We start from the raw sequence: 16,783 nt of genomic DNA, 5'->3' as shown, positions 1-16,783 counted from the left end.
AAGCAGTCAGTTCCTTCATACCTCCAGACAGCCAACGCTTGCACCTGATCCTCCGAGGGGGAAGGGGTAAAAATACACCACAGCAGCCACAATGGCATCTAAACATCACTTGTCCTCAACTCTGATCTGTTTTTGCTAACCAAGCAGCCCATCCATCTTACCACATGCTGCACACTCTGTGCCATAGAGAGGAATTCCTTTGACTCTTTCTGCCTATATTCTGGAAGAAACTCTATGTTGGCAACACGAAACAGTCCAACAAAATACAATGCATCTTTGTCTTCTGCCTGAACTGCAAGAAACAAAGAAGCTAGTTAGCCATTTTTTAATAACAATTAAGGTTTTTTATTAAATTCTAAACCAAATTAATCTATTTGGCCTAATCAACTTTGTCATTTGAAACAACTACCCAAAGAACACTACACTTTTATAGCGAAACTGTTCTAGATTTGTACCAAATTATGGTTAATTGATCTCCTGTTACCTACACACAAGATAAGATACCACCAAACAAACAAGCCAGCATAACTGAAGGCAAAATCAACATCCAGATTCTAGAGCATCCCTAAGGTATCTTAGGCAGTATTAGCATCAGGGGCCTCAAGAGGAAAACATAGCTTTTAATGCTTAATTACACACATATTTATTTTACTCCCTTTTTACTTCCTTAAATCTATTCCGAAAAATAATGTACTTACCTGAACTTCAGAAGGCCAGGAAACACAGTGAAAGGCAACATTTCTGAGGAATCAAGCTCGTAAAAACCTGTCATGTCTGTGCAAATCAGCTTGCACATTAAAATGTTTTTCATACCTCTGAAATAAAGTCATGCTCCCTAAAGCCAGCTTTTCTAATTACTTGTTAGGTCTTAGCAAAGACAAAAGCTTTACAGACCCCATTTTAAAATTTCCATGTCTACTTTAGAAACAGCCTTCATGACAACTGAGATCCTAAAGTCATCTGAAAGTTCTATTGGCAATAATGATATATGGAGTTGCATGAACTTTCAGCAACTCACCAATGAAGAGCCACAGTAATGTCCAGGTTACAACTCCTAAAATGAATAGAATGAGGGTAAAAAGAATTAATTTGTTTTGAAAATTCCATAGCAACTTATCTTTTTTCTTCAATTTGTCATGCTTTTTCCTTGCCAGAATCCTCTTTGCCAATTTGTCTTCTGCAGATACCATTTGGACTGAAATGTTGGCTGCCTAAAATAAGGTGAAAGACAACAGAAATTGTGGAATGTTTCTAGCGGGAATTGGCTGATCAACAAGTCTCAACAAACTTGTTCCTCAGAGAAAAGTCTCCACTTCCTTCAGGCTGTGGAGCAGTGGCTATGGATAGGCTCTTCCTGAATATCTGGCTCCCTCAGAAGTTACCTCCAGTGAACAGGAGAGCACAGCAGAGGTCTTGCTGAGATGGGACCTGCACAAAATCATCACCTAGATATCCAAATGCTTGACAGTTTATTTTGAACTACAGTCTCAAATTTTCTAAGCTGGATCCAAAATATGTCCTGACCATCTCATCTAGGTACAAAAGACTACATGACCATTTCTATATTTGCAGGAGTAGTTTCCACTTCCTATAAAGTATCTACAGCTTGTCTATTCTGGAAAGCCCATTTGTACCAGACACCACCACCACGCCTCAGGCATTTTCCTCTGCAGAAGATAATCAACACATTTAAGCAGACAAAAAATGTTTATCAGTTGCTGCAGGCACAGGCAAGAACTGCCTGAGGAAGTCTCTTGCCCTTCATAAAAGTCTGTCGTGAGGGTATCTCCTGTCACAGTCAAAAGGTTTGTTGTGAGATTAGCTAGAGGTTCAATCACATTTCTCAAGTCAATTCATTGTCTTATCTCTTCAGAGTTTAGCTGGCAAGTTCCTGGACCACTCAGAGTATTACTGACCACATGTACTAGATATGAATACTGTTTTAGCTGTTATACCCAGCTGCACCAGAATAAAATTACAAGAAAAAATAAAAACCAAAACCCCCACAACAAAATCCCAACAAACCAAAACCCACCACTCATTTCCTCCTTACATAAAAATTATAGCATAAGTTAGATAATATTGCTATATAAACAAGGAGCATTCAGGAAAAATACTCTAAAAACATGCTGATGCCAGTGAGAGGGAAGCTCTCAAGGAGTGGCTTTAGGAAGCTGTGGGCTGTCCATGACTGGAGGTGTTGACAAATACCAGTCAGCAATCAGCAGAAAGGGTTTTAGTGCACAGTCTTTTGTGAAGCACAAAACAGTCTTAGACAAAATGACATGGCTCAGGAGCTCATATATATGAGGATTAAACTGAACTTCATCAAGATGAAGACTAAAACAAATAGGTTTTTTCCCTTGGTTTTGAAACAGCTAGAGTCATTTCAACAGCATCTTCAAAGAAGGTCTCCCTTGCCTGACAGCTGAATTTATGCCACTCAGAGGCCTCTCTAAGTGGTACATCATTTCTAAGCAGTGTAAATCAAAAAGCTCTGACAATGACCAGGGATAACTGGTCTATGATTTTCTCAAGATGCTGACAGCCTCACTCTGAGGGACAAACCGCTGTCCTATCACCTATCCCCTTCTGTGCCCACAAAAATACACTAAGGAATTCACACTCACAATAGAAGGGACACATTAAACAAACAGAACCCCTGACTTGGGGAGATCTAGCTGTTCCCTGTGCTCGATAGGTTTTGCAGAGCTACACCAGGTAGATGATGAGGAGAAAGTGTGCAACAAGATGCTCACCTATTTACCAGCATTGCATTGTTTGAAGCCTCTCAGAAGGTACCCTGCAAAGAGTGTGAGATCTGTTGTAGACTAAAATGTGTGGACACAACAGTAATTTTTCATCCACACTAATTATATTACACTTGATGAGAAAGAAGACCATGAATGTCAGGAAGCAACCAGCTGAGAATTTCACTCTTGAGTTTTCAGTGTGGGATGCCAAGTTTAATCCAGTGGCTACAAAAGCTCTGTGCTGATGCAGCTTGACACACAGGAAAATACAAGCACAACTGCCAGCCATTTGTTAAAGGGGTGTTGTGAAATCACCTGCAATAAGTGCTTCTTTCCTTTTGCTCAACAGCAGGAGACGCCCACCTGTGTTTTGGGCCAATCAGGATAAGAGAGATGTTGATTATCCTGAGTGATTCCAGGGGAAGATCACAGAGGTAGGGTGCTGGAGGATATGATGCACAGCAAAAAGCTGAGAGCCCTAGGGTTGTTCAGCAGGAGACAAGAAGGCAAAGACAGTGTGAGTAAATCTAATTCTAGGTTTCCATATCTAAAGTGGGCTATGGAGAAGACAGAGCCACACATTCCTCACAGGTGCACAGTGAAGAGAGAGCCACAACAGCCACACACAGTAGCAGGGGACATTCCAGCTGCACTGTGGGAGGGAGTAGAATGTATTTCACCACAAAGGCCACGCACCTGGGCCATGCCCAGAGAGGTCAGGGAACCTGCATACCTGGAGTTATTCAAACCTCAAGGACCAATGTTCCAAGAAATCTGTTCTTATTTTGATGTTAGCCCTGTTCTTAAAAAAAAATTAAAAACCTGTAGAAGTCTTCACCAACACTGATATGTTTCTCTGATATTATGCACTAGTAATACTATCAAAGAGAGACCTCTGTGTATCCTCAGAGGAAGCATAAGAAACATCCCCACAAATATCCTGCTGGTCCCATAGTCAAATGCAACAGATAGCAATCTTTGTTCTCAGAGTGGAGGATGTTCTAAAAGGAGAAGAAAACATGGTAATAATTAATAACAAGTAGAGTTAAAAGACTAAGTGTGACCCTCTACAATTTCCTCAAACAAAATCTTTAAACACAATTGGAACATTTCAGATTCATGTCTTCTATCTAGGTAATGAACTGCACTTGTTTTGTGTGCTCTCCACTTGATTTACCCATCTTCTGTATTTTTTACAAACTTTATTGAGGATGAAAATGGATGAAAATGAACGTTTGTTTGTTTAAAGCTCTGGATTGTCACAAAGTTCCTTTATACTCTTAGGTGTTCAGTAGGCCAGCTTGAGGCAGTTCAATGAATGCTGAGTTCTGACATCTGAAATTTTGGTCACTTTCATCAAGATTCCCACAATAATATTTTATATTAATGTTTTCCCATGTAAATCCTTTTTGTGGCTCCAGACCTAAACAGACAGATTTATTATTAAAAGATAAATCCTGTCAAGTATTGTTAAAAATTACTCAAAATTGACATCACTGGATATATAAGTGGGCACTTGCAACAACTGATGTCTTCATTGTATCTACTGTAATCCTCATCTTATTTTTTTTAAGCAATTAATGTATCAAGCTTTCCATGACAAAGTTCTCTGTTACATGGGATTCATAGGAACATTGAATGCTGTGTGCTACATTATCAATATTTCCATAGGTTTTATTAATTTGCCATAAACATTTTATAGTAAGGAAAGTGACAGCAAAGTTAAGCTGCTCCCTTCCCTCAGTAAGGACCATAATTCTCAATCCAACTTTCCTTACTGCAGCTTAGCTCCTGTATTCTAGAACTGTTTCCAGCTAACACTGCAATTTGACTATCACCGTACACTAAATTATTTAATTACATCTTTGTCATGAGTTAGCACTCGTACAACAATCCCCTTCTCTATCTTCTCTGGGAAGAGCAAAACACTTTGCCTCCTTTAATGTTGCCTTTCTTGCCTAGAAGTCAACGTTTTTGGAAAAACAAGGTGCATGACACCAATAAAAGCTTCTATGTTGTCACACTGACATGTCCATTATTTCAATTGTCTGAAAATATATAATATTAGCAATCCAGGGATAAACACATGTTGACATTTTCAGACTGAGCTATAAACCAGAAAATTATACCAAATCTAACCATCATATTAAGTTTAATACTTGAGAATTAGATCACAAGACATCTAATAATGTCAAGAAGTACAGAAAATCAAGAATGTTTAAGTCACCTACTTACATTTACTCCATCTTCAGGTTTAGCTGTTGGGGGATCATTTTTTTCATCCATTTGAACAGAACTAATTTTATGACTTGTCCAAGCTGAGAAAGAGCCTTGTACCTTTTCTGAGGCACCCCTTCTGCTTGTGAAGCTGAAGACAGCTAATTGCAATGTCCAGGACTAAAAGAGGCATCAATTTACTTCAATGAATATCCAATTGTAATCTCATCTTCCCTACTGCACCTTTGCAAATGTTAGAAGACTGCTATCGTATAACTTCAGACTTCAAATTCAGACTGGATAAAATAGGCTTTTCATGGTCTTTATAAAGCTGAAATATTAAAATACAAAACTACAATGCTAAAACCTATACATCACTGATCCTCACGGGTCCTTCCCAACTCAGCATATTCTAAGATTCTGTGAAAATGTCACAACATTACTTACATGAACAAGAAAAGTGGCAAGCAAAATGTAAAAGTGAGAGCAAAACATGCTAAAATAAGGAAAAGAAATGTAAGCACCCTAAGTAAGAGTGTTGAAAATCGCAGATAACAACAGCAAATCAAGATGAGCATTTGCACTATCTTCTAAAATTATGTAATGTATACTGTTGAACACTCAAATTTGGTTCTTTTACTATAATTGAAAAATAAACTGCTCCGGGCAACTTACTTCATATTATTAAAACAGATCAGGCTTCAAACTGAGAATCCTTTTTGTAATCAGATGCAGGAAGTCACTTGTATTATAACAGTTCCACTCTATTTTCTTTGTTAATTAAATATTTATAGAGGATGTAAACCAGTACTTTCCTCAATGGATGCTAAGTATAGAGCTGTCTTTCCTTTTAAGTGATTAACAATCTCAATGCCTTCCTTGAGTCAACTGCAGAAATGGTACTGGAGATATACAAATATTATTCAAAAAGTAACCCTTCTATTAATTTATCTTTGAAGATATAAAACCTAGACTAGCAATTAAAAAAAAAAAAAAAGAAAAAAGCGCTACAATAGAGGTACAGAACAAAAAACATGTAGTAATTAAGCTCTGGGCTGTATTAAAGCTGAGCAGCATAGGAAAGTCTATCCATGTACTCCATAATAGTATGTTTAATTGCTTCAAAGTCCCTATTTTTCTATGTTGTTGTTGTTGTTGTTTTTGTTGAATTATGCTTAACTTTTAGGGATTACTCTGGTCTCTTAAAGTGTTCATGTAACTCCCCAAAGTCTCCCATTGCCCCATGCACAGGGAGTTACTATGCTGTAAGTGCTATTTCAGAAGCTAGTCCATAGATTGAAAGAGCATTAACAGGTAAGTCCCCATGCCCCTGCATTACATGGGGTTTGGGATGTGAAAGGGTGTGGGTAAACAGAAGAGCAGCAAGCAAAGAAGTGGGCCTGGGAAAGGAGGGAGGAACAATGTTGTTTCAATGTTTGCCTTCAAGTTTCCCACTACCCACATTAATACTTCAATTTCTATTTGAATTTGCAATAAATTAATTAAATTTTCCCCAAACTGAGTTTATTGTGCCTGTGATAGTATTTGACAAATAATCTCCCTGTCTTCATCAGAAAACATTTTCCCTCCTTCCTGTTCCTCCCATTTTCTCCCCTGGAGAGAAGGTAGGGGCTGAGCAACTGGGTGGGAGTTTGGCTGATAGCCATGGCTAAACCATGACATTGTTGCATTACCTAGTACATACTTTCATCTCCTCTCCTTTTAAAAAGCACGAGTTTGAGTTTTGTTAATGATATCTTTACTTTGAAACAGAATGCACTCAATATAAAGAGAATGACAAACTGAAATGAAACATGAAACACATTAGAAATAAAACCATCTTACAAAAGTGAGCACGGTTGTTTGCTTCTGCTTAATTAATTGCATATTCCTTATTTAAAAAAAAAAAAAGTCTGAAGATTTAAAATATTCAAACTTCTCAGATCATTCACACACTGACCAAAACACTTGGTTTTACTCACATCATTCTCACTCAGGGGAGCAACTTCCTCATGCACATCAGTTTGGCAACCTGACTTTCTTTTTCCTGTTTCATCAAGACCCTCACACAACCAGGGCAGCTTGCCAGTCTAATCTGTGACCTCCCATAATGGGAAAAAAAAAAGAAAAAAAAAAAAGAAAAAAAAAAAAAGATAGTGAAGAAAAGATAATTGGCTCTTTGGTGCATCCTCCCCTACACACGCAGACACTTCTCTCCCTTTCCACTCTGATGGGCAAGGTGGTTTGTCCTAGGATGAAAACACCAGACGGTATTTGCAGGAGGAAATCTGGATGCTCATGTAGTGAATGCATTCCCGAGATGGGGGAGCTGTGATGTTTGGACGCATTGGTGCACGCTGGCTTGCAAAAGGGTATATAAAATGCCACTGGAGACCAGGCAATTTGGGCAAACTGATGTCACACATAGACACAGAATCACTAGATTGGAAGAGACCTTCAAGATCGTTGAGTCCAACACATGCCCAAACACCTCAACCAAACCATGGCACTGGGTGCCACATCCACTCTTTTTTAAACACATCCAGGGATGGTGACTCCACCATCTCCCTGAGCAGACCATTCCAGTACTTTATCACTCTTTCCATAAAAAAATTTTCCTAATATCCAACCTGTATTTCCCTTGGCACAGCTTAGGATTGTGTCCTTTCATTCTGTCAGCTGTTGCCTGGAGAGAGAGACCAACCCCCAGCTGGCTACAGCCACCTTTCAGGGAGTTGTAGAGAGTGATAAGGTCACCTCTGAGTCTCCTTTTCTCCAGGCTAAACAACCCCAGCTCCCTCAGTCATTCCTCACAGGGATTGTGTTCCAAGCCCCTCACCAGCCTTGTTCCCTCCTCTGGATGTGCTCAAGTGTCTCAACATGCTTCCCAAACTGAGGGGCCAGAACTGGACACAGCACTCAAGGTGTGGCCTCACCAGAGCCGAGTACAGGGGAAGAATGACCTCCCTGCTCCTGCTGGCCACACTGTTCCTGACACAGGCCAGGATGCCTTTGGCCTTCTTGGCCACCAGGGCACTCTGCTGGCTCCTGTTCATGTTCACCAGTGCCCCCGGGTCCCTTTCTGCCTGGGCACTGTCCAGCCACTGTGTCCCCAGCCTATACCATTGGAGGGGATTATTGTGGCCAAAATGCAGGACTCAGCACTTGGACTTACTAAACTTCATCTTATTGGACTCTGCCCATCTATCCAACCATTCCAGGTCTCTCTGCAGAGCCCTCCTACCTTCCAACGGATTGACACAGGCTCCCAGCTTAGTGTCATCTGCAAATCTACTAATGAAAGGCTCAACACCCTCATCCATGTCGTCAATAAATACATTGAACAGAATGGTTATAGAACAGGCTGACTGGTCTATAATTACCAGGAACCTCCTTCCCACCCTTTTTGTGAATGGACATCAGACTGGCCAGCTTCCAGTCATCTGGAACCTCACAAGTGAGCCAGGACTGTTGGTAAATGATGTAGAGTGGTGATGGTTTGCAAGCTCATCTGCCAGCTCCCTTATCACCCTGGGATGGATCCCATCTGGTCCCATAGATTTATGAACATCCAAGCAACTCAGCAGCTCTCTGACTGCCTCCTCATGGATAACAGGGGGACCATTCTGCTCCCTGATACCATCTACCAACCCAAAAGGATGGTTATCCTGAGGGCAAGCTGTCCTGAAGCTGCCAGCACTTCAGGGTGGATTCCATTAACAGGGAAGACAGGGAACACTCACTTTTGGACGACTGACAAAAGGTGCTTATATCCTGAAAAATACAGAGATGCAATCTTGAATTAGCTACATAGGTGCTTTCTTGCTTTATAATTGAGAATTCTGCAAGGCCAAAGACTGTAAACTTACACATTTCTAGACAAACCTCCTTATTTATAACCCTTTAGATACTATAATCCATTGTAATAGATCATAAAACTTTTATTTATATGCTTCATTGGCAATATTTATATACTGTACTAGCAATTAATCTAATCACGATCATGCACACATTGATTGTGTCCCGCTTCTCACACCTGGCTGAGAACAGTCCCTCAACTTCTCTGCTACACCCCCCAGCCCACTGAGTCCCCAATCAAGGGAAAGGTTACAGAGGATCCACACAACAGCCTCAAGCCACAGCAGAGATGTTGTCTGTATTACACAGATGTATCCTGGAGGAAGCTGGGATACCAGCAATTCGGCCTTCTAGGACAAAAAGCTTGTCTTATGCTGCACATTGTGCTGGGGAGAGGTAGGGTTCATCTCACCTTCTTAGACTGTCTACAAGTTAGGCATGTAAATCCAAGTTTGTTTTCTAGACTGAATCTATACATGATGGTAACAAAGATGAGTCACACTTTCACTACTGAGTACAGACAGAAAAGAGGCAATTATCTTACCAAACCTATCTCCTACAAAATGATCTCTGTGTAATAGAAATGTTTCCCATCTGACCAAAGCTGCCTTCATGCTCAGCTCAGAGGCCTTCTTGCTCCTTTGACTGATGGGAGCCCAGATCCAGCCTGGCAGCATCAGTCCACTAACACAGCAGGGAGCTCCACAGAGCTTCTAACCTCAGCATGACATTTTTTCCAAACTATACATCTGAAGTGACAGAGTTTGCTTGAATTGCAGGATCTTCCATTGCTTACCAGAAATGTCTAACAAGCTGCATGAAATCATGGAGGAAAGTCACTGCACAAAGCAAAGTTTATTCTACTACAACCTGGCTTTATTACCTATAAGAATTCTCTTGCATACTGCTTGTATCTGTTTTTCTTTAATCAAAACTCAGGTAAAGCACAGATTTTAATATGTCTGTGAAAACTAAATGAGTTTAAGAGGCAATTTATAGCAACCTTTCAGGAGGCATTCATGAACATCCTTAAATTAATCAATTTTCATTGGTACACAATCACACTGTCTGATTCCATACTTTGTCACTCCAATAATGTCTTCAAATTACAGCCCAGATTACTTCCAACAGAGGAGGGAAAGGTTTTGGCTGTCCTTCCTAATAAGCCAGCTGCATTTGTTATTCAGCTTCATTTTAAACACAGAGAAAGTAAAATACCTACACCTTCAATAAGCATGTACTAATAACTACAGTGGTATTAGTAGTCTGCGAAGATCTGCATACATACAGGCAAGTCATTAACATTTTGAATACATCCCTTCCACCCCTGAAGACAGAACCAGCACACAATAGATGCTACTTCAATTTTTTGAAAGCCGAAACTATTAGCAAGATCAACTGATGCTTTTATCAAAGTATGAAAGTGGGTGACAATTGATTACTAAATGCTAAATTATTAATAACTGTCTAGTAATACATATTTCAGTATCAACTTTGAACCTCTATTCCCCTCCACTGAATGAGTACCATGTTGCTCACTCTCCAGGTCTTTGTCATCTAGAAATGCAACTTGGAACCGCAGTGCTTGCATTTATTTTTCTTCTCCTTGACCTCTTACTCAGTTTCTGATTGCTGACAATGCTTGACTATGCACTAGAGGTCTCTGATGCAACAAAGCATTTTCCAACAGACAAAATCACCTTGGAAATTGCAGGCAATTGAGCTGTCTTCAAGGATCCAGAAACAATCCATAACTGTCACTGGCAGAGCACATCACCTGAAATGAAGCAGCTGACCATCTTGCATAGCAGCGCTAATAGAGCTATTTCATCTCAACAACGGACTGAGAATAGCTTAGTGATTTGCATCACATCAATTTATATTAAATTTAAAACGCTAAGTGAACACATCTTTTGGACACAACATCCATTCATCAGTCTGTGCCATTTTAAGGACAGCAAGCCCTGCTATTTGATCAGTTAATGGTCTTGCACTATTCAATGCTCATTGGTGCCACTAGCTAATCTCCATTTCTGTCTTGCTTATATGAAATTGCTATGTGTAGCAGGGCAAGTAACAAGTCAAGGAATACTAACACAGCACACATGGAGTAATACTGCTAGATTAAATGTGACTTATTAGGACAATCACAATGGTATGAAAGCTGCTGCGTTTCAAATAAAAGAAATACTATAAAAAATAAAGTTTCTGCAATAATGAGGTTGACCCAGCTGAAGTAGCACTAAAACCAGTGGTAACAGCCTCTACAGAGGCCAAGTTAGGGCAGCTCTTCAGCCAAGCAAAAGCCACATTTGTAGCTTTTCGGGTGATTTCTTGATGTGCAAACTCCCATCTTTCAGAATGCTCAGTGACATGTGCTTGGATAGGTCAGGCCTGAGCAGGGTCTGACGAGCCAAGTTAAAGCACTTTTACTGGTGAGAGTCTCTGTGCCGGTGCCTGCAAATCCCACTTCAGTTGGTGACCTGGCCCTTAATTGGTTAAAAGTGAACAAAGATAAGATTTACAAGGTCATGGCTTCAGCTTGTAGGCAGTGCTGTACAACAGCACTGGTCCCTGAGGCTAAGACCTCCAGAAATTTTTATGGTTAATGGATACCCTGTTCTCTATCACCAAACCTTCTGTGTCACATGGAAAGCAAAGAGGAAAACATCCCTTCTCTCACCTTCTTAGCAGTCATATCTGTTGACACAAGAGATGCCAGCTGATGTGAGTCTAATATGTAGTGCAAGCAAACCACAAACATCTTACTCATGCTTATCTCCCCAGGAAACCCAAAGCCCCATACCAGCCTAGCCTCAGTGTTTGCCACAAACAATGCCCCTACAATATGCTAATGTAATCTACTTGTTCTGCCTTTCCACAGTTGCATTTTCCTTGCAATTAGGCAGAGAAGATCTGGGATACCCTGATTGAAGATCAGCACTGGAAGTTTAACTCCTTGTCTTCCCTCCTCTTTCTTTTAAAAATCTACCAATGCCATTTCCTTTCACGTTTTGATTATTTCTATTACTCTGATCACTTTCCAAGTAGGAGGATAGACCAAAAAAGCCTGGGGGTAAAAACCCCAACAAATCAAACCAAAACCCAACCCCTAGGGTTTTTTCTGCTTTATTACTTTTACCTAAAGTCTTTAGCAGGGTACTGATGCCACCTGTGATACTTTCATTTCTACGCAATCAGTCCTTCCATTTTATGAAGCAGGCAGGGAGAATATGGCAAGCACATACAACTTCAAACTGTTAAGGAGCAATACAGATTTTTTCTTTCTTTTCAAAGCAAGTAACTCAAATTAATCTACTAATAAACAGATTATTTGCACTTTCAACTATTAAACAAACTATTTCACTGAGTTTGGTGAGTTTGGGGTTTCAGTTTCTTTGTTCAGGAGTTATGGGGCAGCTCGACATTTCATCCCTAGAAGTGACTGACACTGCTGTTGTCATCCCTCACCCACTAAAGATTTTCATAAGCAGAGTGCGCAGAAGCCCTAAAGAGATTAATTCAAGAACTGAAAAACCTCCTTGACAGGGAGGGGCACCAGGAAGTTAATCCACGTAATTTGACAAAGAAAATTTTACACAAAATTATTTTTAGTATTTGAATAACATAGCTCTGCTATTACCAGATAACTTACAAGAGAAAATCTGGTTTTCAGAATAAAAACCACGTGGAAGCATAGACAAGCCTGTCAAGATGAACTGCTCGTGAGGGCTGTTAACCATGAATATAATTGACCAAGATTTGCACTGGGTCCAATTGACCAAACTGCCCTGTTGAAATTTTATTATTTTTTCCAGAGATGCTCTTGATGTTCTGCCTAGGTCACTTCCCTGATCTTGACATCTTTGTGTACTAGCAGGCAATTTCTTTATCTTAGCTGCAGGGATGCTAATCTTCATTAGGGGTTGATCACCAGCTGAATACCTGCTCCTGCCCTTGGGCTGAGTGCTGGGAAATAACAGACAGAAGTTAAGAGGATCCAGACTGAGGGAAACAAATGAAAAAAAATAAATATAAAACTTGTTACTGTGATCTACACAAGCTGCTTTTTTTCCCCTTGCCTGCTTCTACATTCTGCATTGCAGAGGTTGCTGTTGATATGTTGGTTAGAGAAGCAGGACTTCAAGGGTTGGATATGGGCATGTTTTGCATACGGCAATGTCCTTACGCATTCACTGCCCTGTGAAGAAATTGTCAGAACTAAGGAATTATAAGCAGGAGGGAGCTACAGCCCTGTCTGCTTCATGTACAGTATAATCCCTTGAAAAAAATGTTGAATATTGGTGTAGTTTGAACTAGAGCTGAAAGGATTTGGTTTTGTTTTTATGTTTTTTGTCTGCCATATGGAAGGTCAGCAGAGGGAAATACCATTTCCAGCTGCTGTGTCTCCATACAGCCTCAACACAAAGAGCTTGTGAGCCTTTCTTCAGCACCATCATGTTATCCAGCTCCACCAGTCAAACTCTCACAGTAACCCCCTTGAGCCAGCTTTTTGGACAAAAGCTTTCCCTGGATTTAAATACTGTATTCTCTCATAAGCAGGTCCTATCCCATATTCTTTCAAGAAGCTTCAACTCTCCCAGTGTTAGAGCCAATCACCTTGTGAAAGGTAAAATGAAGCTAATCAAGATCATTGGGGAAATCAGTCTCATCAACAATTTGCCAAATCAGGCAAGCAACCTGAGATTTGTTTAAGGCTCAGGTGGATATCACAGCTGGTCACACATGTACAAGCACAGTGCCTAGTAAGGGCAGCTGCTCACATAAACTGCACCAGCCTACTGTAGTGAAATTTCAGTAGCCTTTGTTATCTGGAAAGCATGGGATAAGATCCCCACACTAAATCCTTTGTGTACAGTAATGTCAGAACCTGCAAAGACTGCACTTCCTGCATGTAACACAGTAATGCCGAATGTCTGTGTCTCTTGACCTTCAGACACAGGAAGCTCCCTATATTCACTTCCATGTTGGCTACCTACCTACGTTTTGCCTGTCCAGACTTCTAGTGGATTTATTTTAATAGGCCAGATAGATTCCTTGTGGTGTTTTGCTGAGTCAAAAGCAGCAGAGAGCTAACTTAGGATCATCTGAAATGCTGGCAGAGCCACTTTTTATACTGCCATGGCCACAAAACAATATAAATGAGACAAAAAATGCCTACATTTCTATAAGGACAGCCAGGACCCCTCCTCACACAGCTCAGAATTTTGTGCATCCTCATGTTGTCTCCACTCTTAGTTTTGCAAGTGACATGCAGGGCTGTCAATATTTCTCCTCCAGAGTATTCATTACACCCTGAACCATTACATGGTTGGGATCCTGTTCAAGATGTCAAATCTTGGAGCTTGCCTCAGCCTCATCATTTCTCAATCTTCTTTCTCATAATAATTTAAAGAATATATTTAATTCCAATTTCCCTTTGGGGGTGGATGTGGGGAGGTGAGGACATGACACATAATTGTATGTACATGATTTCAAATTGGTTATTAGATATGGTATTTTTCAATGGGTCTTCATAATACCCTGCATTTTCAGTGCAGCCCACTTCATGATGATTATAAAGAACTCCCAGACATAAGTCTGAGAAGTGCTTTGCAGTTGTACTGAATCCTAAGGGAGGAAACATGATTCATTCTGTAAAACACTGAGCACATGGCAATAGCCATATCCTCAATCCCAAAGGACAAAGTGTAGTTAGACATCACTCATAAGTGATGTTTTTACAGAATTATTTTTAGAGTTCATTTTCCTCACTCCAAGGAGCAAAACAGTGTTCTTAAAAATAAAATTTTAAATAAATGTTATTTTAGAGGTCCTGGTCACCTTTTGATGGATAGATGCTCATCTATATTGGAATAAAAACACTTTAGTCAGAGCACTGTCTTTTATTTCTTTGTTTTTTGAGTAGCTCCTGCTGGACACAGGAACATTTTTTCCCAGCGCAGCAGCTCTGCCCCGCACAGAGGGGAGGATCTGGAGACAGCATGTGCATTTTGCTGTGCATTCAGTCTTATTTTAAGACAGCCAAGTAAACAAGCAAATACCTGTTCTTTTTAAGCAATGTACATTACAGGTCTCTGCCATCAACAACTTCCCAGTAATGTGAATAAAGATCTGCCTTCCCTTGTTCCCAGCCAAGGTGACAGGACTTGCACTTTCACTTGCTATATATAGATTTAAATTAGAAGTATTAACTGAGCCTATACAAACATTGACCAAAGGAAAAACTAAAATTTGAGGCCCCTGGTGACCTTTGATGACAGAAGGGGTGGTATTGATGACATTAAATAAGAGTGTTTTATGTTTCCATTTGTAGAGGTCATTCATCTCCCTCTTTTCCCAAATGAGGGAGATACTCCTTTTTTCTAAAGGAATAGCTGGTTACCCTCCACTGTAGTCTTTTGTTCCCAAGAATTTTATTCTGTCTATATTTTCCTGTGATTTATGAGTTATATTTTCCTGTATTTCATTGGTTATTTCAAGTCTGCTCACAGGAAAGACAGCTTTAAAAACATTTATTCTTCCAATTATTTCTTTCTAATTTGCATTTTTTTTTCCCTAAAGACCTACCACATATATAAAACAGGCAAGTTAGCAGCAGGTAGAAAGTGTTTGCATTTAGTTTTTATTTGCTATCAGACTGTATCTGCTCCCCTTTTCAGAGTTAAGCAAGGTGCCCAGAAGTTGGAAGAAAACCAATAGCAACAAAAAACCCCTCTCGTTTGCTCTGCCCGTTACAGGGTGTTATATTCCCAGCCCCAGCTAGGGCAGCCATGACCACTGCAGTTCAGTTCCCTGCAGGCTTTGCTGTCCCACGTCTTCTTATACCCTAAAAATATCACTGAAAGGTTTTGAAGTTTAAAGCATGCTAACTGTTCTCTGCTGGCCTTGCTCAAATGTGTTATACCTACAATACAAATAAACTATCATTTTACAGTTGTTCTCCTAAACACAAAGCTAGAATGCCTCTTTCATTTCAACATCATTATAAAGAATGTAACAGTTTCTGAAATTCGTTGTGTTCAGAACTAAAGATTCATTCTAGATATAAATTAAGGTTTATGATTCATCCCATTATAGCTAGTACAGAGCCTCTTAAAGGAAGAAGACAATGTTCAGAACTAAAACCTCCTTCCTTTATCCATCCTGCTTTTGTAAGAGCCAGCATTTACACTTAGCTAAAGGGCAAGACCATCACTGCTCCTGCAGTTAAGTGCTCCCTGGGCCCATTTATCTCCACCTAATAATCCAATTTGCCTGGATGTACTTGACTCCAGTAGAAGTGCAATTCACAGAGCAACTACAGAAGGTAGTTCTCAAGGGACTCATCATATTACTCAGAGACAGGCATTTTAAATAAAGAACATATTCTGCTAGAGTGAGGTACACTCATGCAGCCTGCTTCAGTGACATGGCAGTACTATGGCTTGCTTTATTTCACAACTCCCACTTAAAAAACAAGCAGCACAAAAACTGTTTAATAATTCATGGATTCATTTTACAGAATGCAGAAGCTGTAAACAGTAATTTTGGTTTTGATTCTCATCCTACACCAAGTATAAAGAAAGTGAAAAAGACAGAGGTAATAAAAAAATAAGAAAAATAGCCACTTACTGAAAAGCATCACTCTCTTTTTTCTGCTTACTTTGATTCAATGGGCTACAGGTGTCTCACATCCAAAAAACACAGAAATATACCACAACAATCATTTTCACATAATACTTCTCTTCATATTCTTTCCTGAAAGGTCATGGAAAAACATGACTTATTAATGCATAACCCTCCCCACCACCACCACAAAAACAAACAAACAAAAAAAATCTCTGTTCTAGTCATTGTATTTGGCACCTCATGGTCCAGCTCACATTATGGCAATGCTTCTGGGGCAAGGATTTACATAATTAAACATGTCACAACACAAAAAGATTTATGCT

The sequence above is a fragment of the Pyrgilauda ruficollis genome, unplaced genomic scaffold (genome assembly GCF_017590135.1).
Source record: "Pyrgilauda ruficollis isolate IOZ18807 unplaced genomic scaffold, ASM1759013v1 scaffold17, whole genome shotgun sequence".
NCBI lineage: Eukaryota > Metazoa > Chordata > Aves > Passeriformes > Passeridae > Pyrgilauda > Pyrgilauda ruficollis.
Note: the sequence above shows the minus strand (reverse complement) of the source record.